General features: G+C 35.9%; 1 protein-coding gene across 3 annotated transcripts in view; it reads left to right on the top strand.

Moving 5' to 3' along the window:
- The first annotated feature begins 500 nt into the window (after positions 1 to 500).
- Positions 501 to 18,259, top strand: part of LOC110459975 — a 52,075-nt gene continuing 34,316 nt past the window's right edge. The window contains exons 1-2 of one of the 3 annotated variants that reach the window (XM_021512590.1): positions 501 to 747; positions 7,631 to 7,800. The gene's annotated coding sequence lies outside the window, so the exon portion shown is untranslated. Of the gene's footprint in view, positions 752 to 6,889; positions 6,914 to 7,630; positions 7,801 to 18,259 lie in introns of those variants that run through there. The other 2 variants (XM_021512601.1, XM_021512612.1) reach the window with 2 other exon arrangements.

Here is an 18,259-nt window from a genome sequence, read left to right as displayed (position 1 = left end):
ACTTTACTCCCAAACAAATCTATAAGTAACAAGAACTTAAGTGTTCACTAAATGGTAGAGTAATACTCACCGAGGGATGACCCGGATCAGTTTATCAGAAATGCGTTATGGAAATCTATTTAGTTTCATAAAAATAATTTATGGGAAGGTTCAATTTATTCACGATTTGTATGTAGATAGTTTATTGTTTTGTTCCACTATGGTAGGTATCGCGTCAAAATGTCTATTTAAAGGACAGGTGTTATTTATGACTAGACTAGACAGGTATGCTAGCGATTCACAAAATCAATAGTTATATTAATTACATAAGGGCTAAAAACAACATCCAGGAGTCTCTTGTCAACTCTACACTAGCATTGTATTATACATCTATGAATGAAGCTCGTGAGACCCCCCACGAGACCAAAAGGTGGGTCAGTGGGAATGTGAAGGTTAGCATTGTAACAATGTAAACACTTGTCCCCAAACACATTCAATCCCCCGTTGTCATGTGTACCAGGCTCGCAAGCTCCCCTGTATCAAATCAGTGTTAATCGCTCTCTCAAACCTACAATACACAGTAAATTAGGATAACAAACCATCCCGCCCATGCTGTAGTGTTATACTGTGGTCTTAGACCGATGTCCAGGGCTATGTGATTCAGTGTACCTGTTAGTACCCTAGTGGTGAGATGCTGTACTAAACACTCTATGCCGGTATATGTAATCCAACAGAAGCGTAGAATATCTACTACGGTGTCGACACGAAGTAAGTAAGTAGTGTAATGATTACTATGTACGTAGATTGGTATCTCTAGAAATGTATGTATATATATCTAGTATAATGGTGTGGTTTGGTATACGTGAAATGGTACTACAGTGTAGAATATAAGGATGATGTTAGCATTATGTAGACTTAATCGTTTATTAGGATTATGGTTTTGTTATGAAAAATGTCAGCAAACAAGTAGTATGTTTTATGTCCAAAGACTAGAAATTCGTTTAGTATGTACAAATGTACTGTGATCACTTGCTAGAGATATAACCAGTCAAATCTGATGTTCGTTGTGATATAACCTGGCATTTACTGTGATCGTTTACTAGAGATATAGCGTATCAAACCTTATGTTCAAAGTGATATAACGTGGCATTTACTATGATCGTTTACTAGAGATATAGCGTATCAAACCTTATGTTCAAAGTGATATAACGTGGTATGTACTATGATCGTTTACTAGAGATATAGCGTATCAAACCTTATGTTCAAAGTGATATAACGTGGTATGTACTATGATCGTTTACTAGAGATATAGCGTATCAAACCTTATGTTCAAAGTGATATAACGTGGTATGTACTATGATCGTTTACTAGAGATATAGCGTATCAAACCTTATGTTCAAAGTGATATAACGTGGTATGTACTATGATCGTTTACTAGAGATATAGCTTATCAAACCTTATGTTCAAAGTGATATAACGTGGTATGTACTATGATCGTCTACTATAGATATAGCTTGTCAAACCTTAGGTTCAAAGTTATATAACGTGGTATGTACTATGATCGTCTACTATAGATATAGCTTGTCAAACCTTAGGTTCAAAGTTAAATAACGTGGTATGTAATATGATCGTTTATTAGAAATAAAGCGTGTAAAACCTTAGGTTCAAAGTGATATAACGTGGTATGTCATATGATCGTTTATTAGAGATAAAGCGTGTCAAAACTTAGGTCCAAAGTGATATAACGTGGTATGTACTATGATCGTTTACTAGAGATATAGCTTGTCAAACCTTATGTTCAAAGTTATATATCGTAGCATTTACTATGATCGTTTACTAGAGATATAGCGTGTCAAACCTTATGTTCAAAGTAATATAACGTGGCATGTACTATGATAGTCTACCAAAGATATAGCTTGTCAAACCTTATGTTCAAAGTTATATAATGTGGTATGTACTATGATAGTCTACTAAAGATATAGCGTGTCAAACCTTATGTTCAAAGTAATATAACGTGGCATGTACTATGATAGTCTACCAAAGATATAGCTTGTCAAACCTTATGTTCAAAGTTATATAACGTGGTATGTACTATGATAGTCTACTAAAGATATAGCGCATAAAACCTTATGTTCAAAGTGATATAACGTGGTATGTATTATGATAGTCTACTAAAGATATAGCTTGTCAAACCTTATGTTCAAAGTTATATAACTTGGTATGTACTATGCTCGTTTACTAGAGATATAGCTTGTCAAACCTTATGTTCAAAGTTATATAACTTGGTATGTACTATGCTCGTTTACTAGAGATATAGCTTGTCAAACCTTATGTTCAAAGTTATATAACGTGGTATGTACTATGATCGTTTACTAGAGATATAGCTTGTCAAACCTTATGTTCAAAGTTATATAACTTGGTATGTACTATGCTCGTTTACTAGAGATATAGCTTGTCAAACCTTATGTTCAAAGTTATATAATGTGGTATGTACTATGATTGTTTACTAAAGATATAGCGTGTCAAACCTTATGTTCAAAGTAATAAAACGTGGCATGTACTATGATAGTCTACTAAAGATATAGCTTGTCAAACCTTATGTTCAAAGTTATATAATGTGGTATGTACTATGATTGTTTACTAAAGAAATAGCGTGTCAAACCTTATGTTCATAGTGATATAACGTGGTATGTACTATGATCGTTTACTAAAGACATAGCTTGTCAACCCGTATGTTCAAAGTTATATAACGTGGTATGTACTATGATAGTCTACTAAAGATCTAGCGCATAAAACCTTATGTTCAAAGTGATATAACGTGGTATGTACTATGATAGTCTACTAAAGATATAGCTTGTCAAACCTTATGTTCAAAGTTATATAACGTGGTATGTACTATGATAGTCTACTATAAATATAGCGTATCAAACCTTATGTTCAAAGTTATATATCGTGGCATGTACTATTATAGTCTACTAAAGATATAACTTGTCAAACCTTAGGTTCAAAGTTATATAACGTGGTATGTACTATGATCGTTTACTAGAGATATAGCTTGTCAAACCTTATGTTCAAAGTGATATAACGTGGTATGTACTATGATCGTTTACTAAAGACATAGCTTGTCAAACCGTATGTTCAAAGTTATATAACGTGGTATGTATTATGATAGTCTACTAAAGATATAGCTTGTCAAACCTTATGTTCAAAGTTATATAACGTGGTATGTACTATTATCGTTTACTACAGATATAGCGTGTCAAACCTTATGTTCAAAGTGATATTACGTGGTATGTACTATGATCGTTTACTGATCGTCTACTATAGATATAGCTTGTCAAACCTTATGTTCAAAGTAATATAACGTGGTGTGTACTATGATCGTTTACAAGAAATATAGCTTGTCAAACCTTATGTTCAAAGTAATAGAACGTGGTGTGTACTATGATCGTTTACAAGAAATATAGCTTGTCAAACCTTATGTTCAAAGTAATATAACGTGGCATGTACTATGATAGGCTACTAAAGATATAGCTTGGCAAACCTTATGTTCAAAATGTACTATGATCGTTTACTAGAGATAAAGCGTGTCAAAACTTATGTTCAAAGTGATATAACGTGGTATGTACTATTGTAGTCTACTAAAGATATAGCGCATAAGGTTTTATGCGCTATATCTTTAGTAGGCTATAATAGTACATACCACGTTATATCACTGTGAACATAAGGTTTGACACGCTATATCTTTAGTAGACTATCATAGTACATGCCACGATATATAACTTTGAACATAAGGTTTGATACGCTATATTTATAGTAGACTATCATAGTACATACCACGTTATATAACTTTGACCATAAGGTTTGACAAGCTATATCTTTAGTAGACTATCATAATACATACTACATACCACGTTATATCACTATGAACATAAGGTTTGATACGCTATATCTCTAGTAAACGACCATATTAAATCCCACGATATATAACTTTGATCATAAGGTTTTATGCGCTATATCTTTAGTATACTATAATAGTACATACCACGTTATATCACTGTGAACATAAGGTTTGACACGCTATATCTTTAGTAGACTATCATAATCCATACCACGTTATATAACTTTGAACCTAAGGTTTGAAAAGTTATATCTTTAGTAGACTATCATAGTACATGCTACGTTATATTACTTTCAACATAAGGTTTGATACGCTATATCTCTAGTAAACGTCCATATTAAATCCCACGATATATAACTTTGAAAATAAGGTTTTATGCGCTATATCTTTAGTAGGCTATAATAGTACATACCACGTTATATCGCTTTGAACATAAGGTTTGACACGCTATATCTTTAGTAGACTATCATAATCCATACCACGTTATATAACTTTGAACCTAAGGTTTGACAAGCTATATCTTTAGTAGACCATCATAATACATACCACGTTATATACCTTTGAACATACGGTTTGACAAGCTATGATCGTTTACTAGAGATATAGCGTGTCAAACCTTATGTTCAAAGTGATATAACGTGGTATGTACTATTATAGTCTACTAAAGATATAGCGCATAAAACCTTATGTTCAAAGTTATATATCGTGGGATTTAATATGGTCGTTTACTAGAGATATAGCGTATCAAACCTTATGTTGAAAGTAATATAACGTAGCATGTACTATGATAGTCTACTAAAGATATAGCTTGTCAAACCTTATGTTCAAAGTAATATAACGTGGCATGTACTATGAAAAGCTACTAAAGATATAGCTTGTCAAACCTTATGTTCAAAGTTATATAACGTGGTATGTACTATGATAGTCTACTATAAATATAGCGTATCAAACCTTATGCTCAAAGTTATATATCGTGGCATGTACTATGATAGTCTACTAAAGATATAACTTGTCAAACCTTAGATTCAAAGTTATATAACGTGGTATGTACTATGATCGTTTACTAGAGATATAGCTTGTCAAACCTTAAGTTCAAAGTTATATAACGTGGTATGTACTATAATCGTTTACTACAGATATAGGGTGTCAAACCTTATGTTCAAAGTGATATAACGTGGTATGTACTATGATCGTTTACTAAAGATATAGCGTATCAAACCTTATGTTCAAAGTTATATAACGTGGTATGTATTATGATAGTCTACTAAAGATATAGCTTGTCAAACCTTATGTTCAAAGTTATATAACGTGGTATGTACTATAATCGTTTACTACAGATATAGGGTGTCAAACCTTATGTTCAAAGTGATATTACGTGGTATGTACTATGATCGTTTACTAGACATATAGCGTGTCGAACCTTATGTTCATAGTGATATAACGTGGTATGTACTATGATCGTTTACTAAAGATATAGCGTATCAATCCTTATGTTCAAAGTTATATAACGTGGTATGTACTATGATAGGCTACTAAAGATATAGCTTGGCAAACCTTATGTTCAAAGTTATATTACGTGGTATGTACTATGATCGTTTACTAAAGATATAGCGTATCAATCCTTATGTTCAAAGTTATATAACGTGGTATGTATTATGATAGTCTACTAAAGATATAGCTTGTCAAACCTTATGTTCAAAGTGATATAACGTGGTATGTACTATAATCGTTTACTACAGATATAGCGTGTCAAACCTTATGTTCAAAGTAATATTACGTGGTATGTACTATGATCGTTAACTAGAGATATAGCTTGTCAAACCTTATGTTCAAAGTTATATATCGTGGCATTTACTATGATCGTTTACTAGAGATATAGCGTATCAAACCTTATGTTCAAAGTGATATAACGTGGTATGTACTATAATTGTTTACTAGAGATATAGCTTGTCAAACCTTATGTTCAAAGTTATATAACGTGGTATGTACTATGATCGTTTACTAGAGATATAGCGTATCAAACCTTATGTTCAAAGTTATATAACGTGGTATGTACTATGATCGTTTACTAGAGATAAAGCGTATCAAACCTTATGTTCAAAGTGATATAACGTGGTATGTACTATGATAGGCTACTAAAGATATAGCTTGGCAAACCTTATGTTCAAAGTTATATAACGTGGTATGTACTATGATCGTTTACAAGAGATATAGTTTGTCAAACCTTATGTTTGTAGTGATATGACGTGGTATGTACTATGATCGTTTACTAGAGATATAGCTTGTCAAACCTTATGTTCAAAGTAATATAACGTGGTATGTACCATGATCGTTTACTAGAGATATAGCTTGTCCAACCTTATGTTCAAAGTTATATAACGTGGTATGTACTAAGATCGTTTACTAGAGATATAGCGTGTCAAACCTAATGTTCAAAGTGATATAACGTGGTATGTACTATGATCGTTTACTAAAGATATAGCTTGTCAAACCTTATGTTCAAAATGATATAAGGTGGTATGCACTTTGAACGTTTACTAGAGATATAGCGTATCAAACCTTATGTTTGTAGTTATATAACGTGGTATGTACTATGATCGTTTACTATTAATGTTGTATATACAATACATTAGAAAGTTGCTTAACTTTTATATATTTTCTAAAAGTAACCTTATATATAATAGTTACTGTACTCTCTATATACATTATATATAAGTAAGCTACTTTGATGCATATATCATATGTTAGAAAGTCGCTGTACATGCACTTTCTATATACTATATATAGATAAGTAACCCTATATGTAATGTAATTGTTTTGTGGGTTTTTTTCTGTGTCTCGAAAAAGGAGCGGATTGCTTCGAAAACTTGTCTACACTGTAAGACTTACTTCCTTGTCCCATATAAAATTCAAAGTTATTCGTATCCCACAAACATACGTCTGCAAGGATCCAGTGTTATTCGGGAAGCTACTTTTAATATTACTTCTTGGACCCATAATTAACCATATATATATATATGTTAGAAAGTCACGGTACTTTTCGTTTTACTATATATATAAGGTAGCCACTATATATCTATATATGTTAGAAAGTCACGGTACTTTTCGATTTACTATATATATAAGGTAGCCACTATATATCTATATATTTTAGAAAGTCACTGTACTTTTCTTGACTTTGTGCTATATATATAAGGTAGCCACTATATATCTATATATTTTAGAAAGTCACTGTACTTTTCTTGACTTTGTTCTATATATATAAGGTAGCCACTATATATCTATATGTTAGAAAGTCACTGTACTTTTATTGACTTTGTACTATATATATAAGGGAGCCACTATATATCTATATATGTTAGAAAGTCACGGTACTTTTCGTTTCACTATATATATAAGGTAGCCACTATATATCTATATATGTTAGAAAGTCACGGTACTTTTCGTTTTACTATATATATAAGGTAGCCACTATATATCTATATGTTAGAAAGTCACTGTACTTTTCTTGACTTTGTACTATATATATAAGGTAGCCACTATATATCTATATATGTTAGAAAGTCACTGTACGTTTCTTGACTTTGTACTATATATATTAAGGAACCCACTTTGATGAATATACTATATGTTAAACGTTGCTTTACTTCCCAATTATCTATATATAAGTAATCCACTTACATGCAATTTGTACTATGTAAATACATAACTGGAGTATACACAGTAGTATATATTTTTAATTTGCACCAGTCGCATCACTGGCTATGAAAAACAGTACATGAAGTGTGCAGCCTCCCACATCGCTGTGACGTCACGAACTTGTGTCTGCCGGCGATAATATCATCCTCATCCTAACAGCCACATCAGCCAGACTGGGCCCGCTTCAGGTACACATCGGACACAGGTAATCCCAGTTACAGGTAAGTTCCTTATTCAGTAGTTGTATTACCTGTTCTAACTTATCATGCAATCATACCATAACACATCTTTATATTTTCGTCAAGTTTCGTCATTGCTTTTCTGTGGAACTATTCATGCGTGATTCCTTATTTGTTTAGATAAATATGCTCGTCTTTAAATCGGCATCTCATCAAGTATTATATTCAGTATTTCATCATGGGTACCGTATTTCCTAGTACTAACTCTACAGGTATAACAAACAGAGACACGCATATAACACGAAACAGTGATCTTGTTAGATACAGTGTATATAAAAGTTATGTTAGTACATATTGGCGCTATGCTATTCCACTTCTGAACGTAAACCCCTATACGACCGTCGATAAATTTCCTCAACCTGTGCTTTGCGGGGGGTTAGGAGAATACACACATTTGACCTAATATATGCCCGCTGGGACAGTGAAATATTTTTTGCCTGTTAATTTTGTTGGGCATGTTTGTTATAACGAACACATGCTGCTGATAATCCAGTTTCTTCTAAAGCCAGCGTGCGGTATACACGTGCAAGCACGTACAATAAACTCTGCGTCGGTACGACTGGTCAACTTAACAGATCGGTCTGTAGTTGGATGGAAATTACTCGTATTTTACAAGACAAATTTTTGTCGTGATGTTGTATAAAATAAGTCTTCGAAATTTCGCAAATATTGAATCTGACACAATAAAGAAGGAGAAATAGCTGTGCTTTTTTAACGAAATATAAACGAACAAAAAACTTGAAAAATTGACATATGAATAAATATTAGAGACAACATAGCAATCTGCGAGAGTCATAGACAAAATCCCGGCCATCTTATTTATGTTTCGTGATCTAACTCATCAACTAGTTAATAGCATACGCTGTACGATTATATGATAAATACAGTTTAGTTGTAACGAGTACAGATGTACTATTAAACCATTATGAGTGGAAGAGAAGAGAGGGATACTTAACCGTCGATGTAACAGGACATCACACACTACCAACGTTGACAAGCACACTGCATATGCATGTAGATTTCCAGATTTGAAAAGAAACTAAGAAAATTGTAGGGATTGTATTTACGGTAAGCTAGAAAACTGAACACGTTACTTTATTCTCAACAATTTCTTGCATAAAGACAATGTTATATACTTGCCAGCAGTATATATATATATATATAACGATTGGCTGGGGAAATAAAATATATGGGGAAAAAGACAGTGCGAGGGTCTATGTTTTTGCATCTAGCTGTACCTAATAGTCTGTTAATACATTTCTTTAGATATGCCGAAAACCTTTAGAGTCCAGTGAATGTTTGTGTGTGTTTGTTTTGGTGTGTGCAGTCCTTGGAACAGCTAAGGTCATTTAAATCTACCGAAACATTTTTATGGTAGAGATTTTATAAGAAACATTTATATGCTAACATTTGTGTGTCGGGTATAACAGGAAGTTGAAATATTCATATATCGCCACAGAAAGGTTTCGCTTTACCAGTCTTCACATAAATATGAAAGTACGAGACTTTAAACAGTTCTAAACTTAAAGGTGAGCCGATTATCAAGTCATGCTATGTTTACAAGATATAGTCATTTTTTGTTGTAAGTAATTATCTATTGTAAAAGATTAATGTCGCGTATTAGATATCCGTAAAGGTACATATTACTTTTATTATACCTCGCACAACCAAATCACTCAATAGGATAATACATCATACATGTGTAGTTATCTAAAACGTTTCCGGTTAAATATAGTGTCTCAGAGGAATGGAATTATTGACGGAAGTTTGAATTATTAAAGATCACTTTCGTGGGCGGAGTTATAAACATATAAACAAGGCATTTATCAAACAGTGAACCTTTTAGAAGACCAAGTAAGTTTAGAAATATTTATTTGAATATAGAGAAAGGAGTCACCTGTTCTGAACTTCAAATATGAAGTCTAAATAAATGATTTATACATGCAGTTAATGATTTAGTGTAGCGAAGCCTTAAATATTTTTCAATTACAATATATTCGATAAAAATATAAATGGGATAACATACCCCCTGACTAATTAACCTTAGAAAAAGATTCTACTGAAAATAGTAAGTTCAATTCGCTTAAGAGGTTTTATTTCACATTTTGGAGATATATATCTGTTTTGTTTTGGTAATTTTGTCGCTTCCGACATAACAAATAATTGTATTAACGTTCTCACATTTCGTTGCTGTTGTTGTACAGATGAAGTAAATACATGCATTAAAATCGATCACACATTGTGTGCTATCAAACCCTGCATTGAAAAAACCTATACACATTATGACGATGTCCTAATTTATTCTTTAAAGGTAAATTAGGTGAAGCATTAAAAATAGTTTTAAAAATAAATAACAAAATAACAAACTCGTCGATTGAAGAGGTAATACTTTTAACAGATAATCGACACTTAAGCTACAAATGAGACACCAAAGAAAAACGTAAAAAAAGCATGTTCCCACACAGAAATAACACTCCTTTATTGATTATTCATTATGTTCAATCGGTACTATTGTTGACATACAGGATGTAACACCGGACCAAATACATATCAGTTATGGTCGCTAAGATAGTTTTTCTCTGCCAACATCCTGTATAACATTGCTATCACAATACAAGGGTTATGACCATCAACCACATTTAAAGTATGTAAACTTCCTGGTATGAAAAGATTGGATATAAATGAATTTCAATCGATAAGCACTTACACCTATGCAGTGTTTGTTATCTCACCACTCCTGACATCAAATCTTTAACTTACCGATTCAGAAAACTAAATTTTTACATATGAAAAAACGATGGCTATTTCATAGTCCTGTTCGGGGTTTCTGCAGTAAGCAAACGAACTCCGAGTGTAATAGATTACACTGCTCCCCAACACCAGTGCTAAGTGGTTTGAGTTGTAAACACATCACCCACAAAGTAAACTTCAAAGATGATTACAACAAATTAAGATGGTTAGGGAAGCTACCAGCATTTAGGCCTTACATAGACAATACGTACACTATCTGTCTGAGGGAAGCTGCAGATGGAGCTAGATAGTAAGAGATAACGAGAGATTATCATAGATAGTAGCAGATACTTACAGTATTCTAATCCGCATTAAATAGTTAAACATTTAACTCTTTACTACGCATCGTGCCCCGGGGTGGCCGAGATAGCTGTGGTGGTCGCCTGGCCAGCTTCTGCTGTGATTAGAGGCTTGATATGGCCCACCTCTAGATGCCCTTGGTGTCACACGGGAACAGCTTGAAGGATGTAGCCCTAATATGACTTTTCCTGTCATTAGGCAGCCGCCAATGAATAGTTCGGCACCTGAACTGACGCGAAATAAATACAATGCACTTTCTTATATATCTTTATTGAATTCATTCTGACTTGTTGAATAGATGACCGAAATGCTTTACTGCTTTTGAATGACCATATAATGCAGCAAAATTTCACTTTGTTTAGCTTTCTACTTCGACCTAAAAATGCTTAAACTGACTGCTTTCTTACTCTATATTCCCGGTGTTAATGAAGAACATGAACCGCTTACCCTTACTGAAAATCTATTTCGCAGCTCCTGTTTTTGTCTTTCGTTTTGTTTAGGTGTTTCTGAAGTTCCTGTTATTGTCTCTCGTTTTGTTTAGGTGTCTCTGCAGCTCCTGTTTTTGTCTCTCGTTTTGTTTAGGTGTCTCTGCAGCTCTTGTTTTTGTCTCTCGTTTTGTTAAGGTGTCTCTGAAGTTCCTGTTTTTGTCTCTCGTTTTGTTTAAGTGTCTCTGCAGTTCCTGTGTTTGTCTCTCGTTTTGTTTAGGTGTCTCTGCAGCTCTTGTTTTTGTCTCTCGTTTTGTTTAGGTGTTTCTGAAGTTCCTGTTAATGTCTCTCGTTTTGTTTAGGTGTCTCTGCAGCTCTTGTTTTTGTCTCTCGTTTTGTTTAGGTGTTTCTGAAGTTCCTGGTATTGTCTCTCGTTTTGTTTAGGTGTCTCTGAAGTTCCGAGTCTCTGAAGTTCCTGTTTTTGTCTCTCGCTTTGTTTAGGGGTCTCTGAAGTTCCTGTTTTTGTCTCTCGCTTTGTTTAAGTGTCTCTATAGGTCCTGGTTTTGTCTCTCGCTTTGTTTAGGAGTCTCTGAAATTCCTGTTGTTTAGGTGTCTCTATAGTTCCTGTTTTTGTCTCTCGCTTTGTTTATGTGTCTCTATAGTTCCTGTTTTTGTCTCTCGCTTTGTTTAGGGGTCTCTGAAGTTCCTGTTTTTGTCTCTCGCTTTGTTTAAGTGTCTCTCTAGTTCCTGTTTTTGTCTCTCGCTTTGTTTAGGAGTCTCTGAAGTTTCTGTTGTTGTCTCTCGCTTTGTTTAAGTGTCTCTGAAGTTCCTGTTTTTGTCTCTCGCTTTGTTTAGGAGTCTCTGAAGTTTCTGTTGTTGTCTCTCGCTTTGTTTAAGTGTCTCTGAAGTTACTGTTTCTGTCTCTCGCTTTGTTTAGGAGTCTCTGAAGTTTCTGTTGTTGTCTCTCGCTTTGTTTAAGTGTCTCTGAAATTCCTGTTTCTGTCTCTCGCTTTGTTTAGGAGTCTCTGAAGGTCCTGTGTTTGTCTCTCGTTTTGTTTAGGTGTCTCTGAAGTTCATGTTTTTGTCTCTCGTTTTGTTTAAGTGTCTCTGCAGTTCCTGTGTTTGTCTCTCGTTTTGTTTATGTGTCTCTATAGTTCCTGTTTTTGTCTCTTCCTTTGTTTAGGAGTCTATGAAGTTCCTGTGTTTGTCTCTCGCTTTGTTTAAGTGTCTCTATAGTTCCTGTTTTTGTCTCTCGCTTTGTTTAGGGGTCTCTGAAGTTCCTGTTTTTGTCTCTCGCTTTGTTTAGGAGTCTCTGAAATTCCTGTTGTTTAGGTGTCTCTATAGTTCCTGTTTCTGTCTCTCGTTTTGTTACGGTGTCTCTGAAGTTCCTGTTTTTGTCTCTCGTTTTTTAAGTGTCTCTGAAGTTCCTGTGTTTGTCTCTTGTTTTGTTTAGGTGTCTCTATAGTTCCTGTTTTTGTCTCTTCCTTTGTTTAGGAGTCTATGAAGTTCCTGTGTTTGTCTCTCGCTTTGTTAATGTGTCTCTGAAGTTCCTGTGTTTGTCTCTCGCTTTGTTTAAGTGTCTCTCTAGTTCCTGTTTTTGTCTCTCGCTTTGTTTAAGTGTCTCTCTAGTTCCTGTTTTTGTCTCTCGCTTTGTTTAGGTGTCTCTGAAATTCCTGTTTCTGTCTCTCGCTTTGTTTAGGTGTCTCTGAAATTCCTGTTTCTGTCTCTCGCTTTGTTTAGGAGTCTCTGAAGTTCCTTTGTTTGTCTCTCGCTTTGTTACGGTGTCTCAGAAGTTCCTGTGTTTGTCTCTCGTTTTGTTTATGTGTCTCTATAGTTCCTGTTTTTGTCTCTCGCTTTGTTTAGGTGTCTCTGCAGCTCCTGTTTTTTTCTCTCGCTTTGTTAAGGTGTCTCTGAAGTTCCTGTTTTTGTCACTCGTTTTGTTTAGGTGTCTCTGAAGTTCCTGTTTATGTCTCTCGTTTTGTTTAGGTGTCTCTATAGTACCTGTTTTTGTCTCTCGCTTTGTTTAAGTGTCTCTATAGTTCCTGTTTTTGTCTCTTCCTTTGTTTAGGAGTCTATGAAGTTCCTGTGTTTGTCTCTCGCTTTGTTACGGTTTCTCTGAAGTTCCTGTGTTTGTCTCTTGCTTTGTTTAAGTGTCTCTGAAGTTCCTGTTTTTGTCTCTCGCTTTGTTTAGGAGTCTCTGAAATTCCTGTTGTTTAGGTGTCTCTATAGTTCCTGTTTCTGTCTCTGGTTTTGTTAAGGTGTCTCTGAAGTTCCTGTGTTTGTCTCTCGCTTTGTTACGGTTTCTCTGAAGTTCCTGGGTTTGTCTCTCGTTTTGTTTAAGTGTCTCTGCAGCTCCTGTTATTGTCTTTGCTTTGTTTAGGAGTCTCTGAAGTTCCTGTTTTTGTCTCTCGCTTTGTTTAGTTGTCTCTGAAGTTCCTGTTTCTGTCTCTCGCTTTGTTTAGGAGTCTCTGAAGTTTCTGTTTTTGTAACTCGTTTTGTTTAAGTGTCTCTGAAGTTCCTGTGTTTGTCTCTCGTTTTGTTTAAGTGTCTCTGAAGTTCCTGTTTCTGTCTCTCGCTTTGTTTATGTGTCTCTGCAGTTCCTGTTTCTGTCTCTCGCTTTGTTTATGTGTCTCTGGAGTTCCTGTTTCTGTCTCTCGCTTTGTTTAGGAGTCTCTGAAGTTTCTGTTTTTGTCTCTCGCTTTGTTTAAGTGTCTCTATTGTTCCTGTTTTTGTCTCTCGCTTTGTTTAAGTGTCTCTATTGTTCCTGTTTTTGTCTCTCGCTTTGTTTAGGAGTCTCTGAAGTTTCTGTTTTTGTCACTCGTTTTGTTTAAGTGTCTCTGAAGTTCCTGTTTCTGTCTCTCGCTTTGTTTATGTGTCTCTGAAGTTCCTGTTTCTGTCTCTCGCTTTGTTTAGAAGTCTCTGAAGTTTCTGTTTTTGTCTCTCGTTTTGTTTAAGTGTCTCTGACGTTCCTGTGTTTGTCTCTCGTTTTGTTTAAGTGTCTCTATAGTTCCTGTTTCTGTCTCTCGCTTTGTTTAGGTGTCTCTGTAATTCCTGTTTCTGTCTCTCGCTTTGTTTAGGAGTCTCTGAAATACCTGATTCTGTCTCTCGCTTTGTTTAGGTGTCTCTATAGTTCTTTGTTTAGGAGTCTCTGAAGTTCCTGTTTTTGTCTCTCGCTTTGTTTAGGTGTCTCTGAAATTCCTGTTTCTGTCTCTCGCTTTGTTTAGGAGTCTCTGAAATTCCTGATTCTGTCTCTCGCTTTGTTTAGGTGTCTCTATAGTTCCTGTTTCTGTCTCTCGATTTGTTTAATTGTCTCTGAAGTTCCTGTGTTTGTCTCTCGTTTTGTTTAGGTGTCTCTGAAGTTCCTGTTTCTGTCTCTCGCTTTGTTTAGGAGTCTCTGAAATTCCTGTTTCTGTCTCTCGCTTTGTTTAGGTGTCTCTATAGTTCCTGTTTCTGTCTCTCGTTTTGTTAAGGTGTCTCTGAAGTTCCTGTGTTTGTCTCTCGCTTTGTTTAAGTGTCTCTATAGTTCCTGTTTTTGTCTCTCGCTTTGTTTAGGAGTCTCTGAAGTTCCTGTTTCTGTCTCTCGCTTTGTTTAGGTGTCTCTGCAGCTCCTGTTTTTGTCTCTCGTTTTGTTAAGGTGTCTCTGAAGTTCCTGTGTTTGTCTCTCGTTTTGTTTAGGTGTCTCTGAAGTTCCTGTGTTTGTCTCTCGTTTTGTTTAGGAGTCTCTGAAGTTCCTGTGTTTGTCTCTCGCTTTGTTTAGGTGTCTCTGCAGCTCCTGTTTTTGTCTCTTGCTTTGTTTAGGAGTCTCTGAAGTTCCTGTGTTTGTCTCTCGTTTTGTTTAGGTGTCTCTATAGTTCCTGTTTTTTGTCTCTCGTTTTGTTTAGGAGGCTCTGCAGGTCCTGTTTCTGTCTCTCGCTTTGTTTAGGTGTCTCTATAGTTCCTGTTTTTTGTCTCTCGTTTTGTTTAGGAGGCTCTGCAGGTCCTGTTTCTGTCTCTCGCTTTGTTTAAGTGTCTCTGAAGTTCCTGTTTCTGTCTCTCGTTTTATTTTAGTGTCTCTGAAGTTCCTTTGTTTGTCTCTCGTTTTGTTTAAGTGTCTTTTTGTCACTCGTTTTGTTTAATTGTCTCTGAAATTCCTGTTTTTGTCTCTCGCTTTGTTTAATTGTCTCTGAAGTTCCTGTGTTTGTCCCTCGTTTTGTTTAGGAGTCTCTGCAGCTCCTGTTTTTGTCTCTCGTTTCGTTTAGGTGTCTCTGCAGCTCCTGTTTATGTCTCTCGTTTTGTTTAGGTGTCTCTGCAGCTCCTGTCTTTGTCTCTCGTTTTGTTTAGGTGTCTCTGCCGCTCCTGTTTTTGTCTCTCGTTTTGTTTAGATGTCTCTGAAGTTCCTGTGTTTGTCTCTCGCTTTGTTACGGTTTCTCTGAAGTTCCTGTATTTGTCTCTCGTTTTGTTTAAGTGTCTCTAAAGTTCCTGTTTCTGTCTCTCGTTTTGTTTAGGTGTCTCTGCGGCTCCTGTTTTTGTCTCTCGTTTTGTTTAGGTGTCTCTGCAGCTCCTGTCTTTGTCTCTCGTTTTGTTTAGGTGTCTCTATATTTCCTGTTTCTGTCTCTCGTTTTGTTTAGGTGTCCCTGCAGCTCCTGTTTTTGTCTCTCGTTTTGATTAGGTGCCTCTGAAGTTCCTGTGTTTGTCCCTCGTTTTGTTTAGGAGTCTCTGCAGCTCCTGTTTTTGTCTCTTGCTTTGTTTAGTAGTCTCTGAAGTTCCTGTGTTTGTCTCTTGTTTTGTTTAGGTGTCTCTATAGTTCCTGTTTTTTGTCTCTCGTTTTGTTTAGGAGGCTCTGCAGGTCCTGTTTCTGTCTCTCGCTTTGTTTAGGTGTCTCTATAGTTCCTGTTTCTGTCTCTCGTTTTGTTACGGTGTCTCTGAAGTTCCTGTTTCTGTCTCTTGTTTTGTTTAAGTGTCTCTTAAGTTCCTGTTTCTGTCTCTCGTTTTGTTTAAGTGTCTCTAAAGTTCCTGTTTCTGTCTCTCGTTTTGTTACGGTGTCTCTGAAGTTCCTGTTTCTGTCTCTCGCTTTGTTTAGGTGTCTCTATAGTTCCTGTTTTTTGTCTCTCGTTTTGTTTAGGAGGCTCTGCAGGTCCTGTTTCTGTCTCTCGCTTTGTTTAGGTGTCTCTATAGTTCCTGTTTCTGTCTCTCGTTTTGTTTAGGTGTCCCTGCAGCTCCTGTTTTTGTCTCTCGTTTTGTTTAGGTTTCTCTGAAGTTCCTGTTTCTGTCTCTCGTTTTGTTTAGGTGTCCCTGAAGTTCCTGTTTTTGTCTCTCGTTTTGTTTAGGGGTCTCTGCAGTTCCTGTTTTTGTCTCTCGTTTTGTTTAGGTGGCTCTGAAGTTCCTGTGTTTGTCTCTCGCTTTGTTACGGTTTCTCTGAAGTTCCTGTATTTGTCTCTCGTTTTGTTTAAGTGTCTTTTTGTCACTCGTTTTGTTTAATTGTCTCTGAAATTCCTGTTTTTGTCTCTCGCTTTGTTTAATTGTCTCTGAAGTTCCTGTGTTTGTCTCTTGTTTTGTTTAGGTGTCTCTATAGTTCCTGTTTTTTGTCTCTCGTTTTGTTTAGGAGGCTCTGCAGGTCCTGTTTCTGTCTCTCGCTTTGTTTAGGTGTCTCTATAGTTCCTGTTTTTTGTCTCTCGTTTTGTTTAGGAGGCTCTGCAGGTCCTGTTTCTGTCTCTCGCTTTGTTTAGGAGTCTCTTAAGGTCCTGTGTTTGTCTCTCGTTTTGTTTAATTGTCTCTGAAGTTACTGTGTTTGTCTCTCGTGTTGTTTAATTGTCTCTGAAGTTCCTGTGTTTGTCTCACGCTTTGTTTAGGTGTCTCTGCAGCTCCTGGTTTTGTCTCTCGTTTTGTTTAGGTGTCTCTATATTTCCTGTTTCTGTCTCTCGTTTTGTTTAAGTGTCTCTGAAGTTCCTGTTTCTGTCTCTCGCTTTGTTTAGGTGTCTCTATAGTTCCTGTTTTTTGTCTCTCGTTTTGTTTAGGTGTTTCTGCAGTTCCTGTTTTTGTCTCTCGTTTTGTTTAGGTGCCTCTATAGTTCCTGTTTTTGTCTCTCGTTTTGTTTAGGTGACTCTGAAGTTCCTGTTTTTGTCTCTCGCTTTGTTTAAGTGTCTCTGAAATTCCTGTTTCTGTCTCTCGCTTTGTTTAATTGTCAGTGTCTCTGCAGCTCCTGTTATTGTCTTTGCTTTGTTTAGGAGTCTCTGAAGTTCTTTAAGTGTCTCTGAAGTTCCTGTGTTTCTCTCTCGTTTTGTTTAGGTGTCTCTATATTTCCTGTTTCTGTCTCTCGTTTTGTTTAGGTGTCTCTGCCGCTCCTGTTTTTGTCTCTCGTTTTGTTTAGGTGTTTCTGCAGTTCCTGTTTTTGTCTCTCGTTTTGTTTACGTGTCTCTGAAGTTCCTGTGTTTGTCTCACGCTTTGTTTAGGTGTCTCTGCAGCTCCTGGTTTTGTCTCTCGTTTTGTTTAGGTGTCCCTGCAGCTCCTGTTTTTGTCTCTCGTTTCGTTTAGGTGTCTCTGCAGCTCCTGTTTATGTCTCTCGTTTTGTTTAGGTGTCTCTAGGGTTCCTGTTTTTGTCTCTCGTTTTGTTTAGGTGCCTCTGCAGCTCCTGTTTTTGTCTCTCGTTTCGTTTAGGTGTCTCTGCAGCTCCTGTTTATGTCTCTCGTTTTGTTTAGGTGTCTCTAGGGTTCCTGTTTTTGTCTCTCGTTTTGTTTAAGTGTCTCAATAGTTCCTGTTTCTGTCTCTCGTTTTGTTTAGGTGTCTCTATATTTCCTGTTTCTGTCTCTCGTTTTGTTTAAGTGTCTCTATATTTCCTGTTTTTGTCACTCGTTTTGTTTAATTGTCTCTGAAATTCCTTTTTTTGTCTCTCGCTTTGTTTAGGAGTCTCTTAAGTTCCTGTGTTTGTCTCTCGTTTTGTTTTAGTGTCT

The sequence above is a fragment of the Mizuhopecten yessoensis genome, unplaced genomic scaffold (assembly GCF_002113885.1).
Source record: "Mizuhopecten yessoensis strain PY_sf001 unplaced genomic scaffold, ASM211388v2 scaffold1321, whole genome shotgun sequence".
Classification (NCBI taxonomy): Eukaryota; Metazoa; Mollusca; class Bivalvia; order Pectinida; family Pectinidae; genus Mizuhopecten; species Mizuhopecten yessoensis.
Note: the sequence above shows the minus strand (reverse complement) of the source record. Positions and strands in the feature narration are given on the sequence as shown.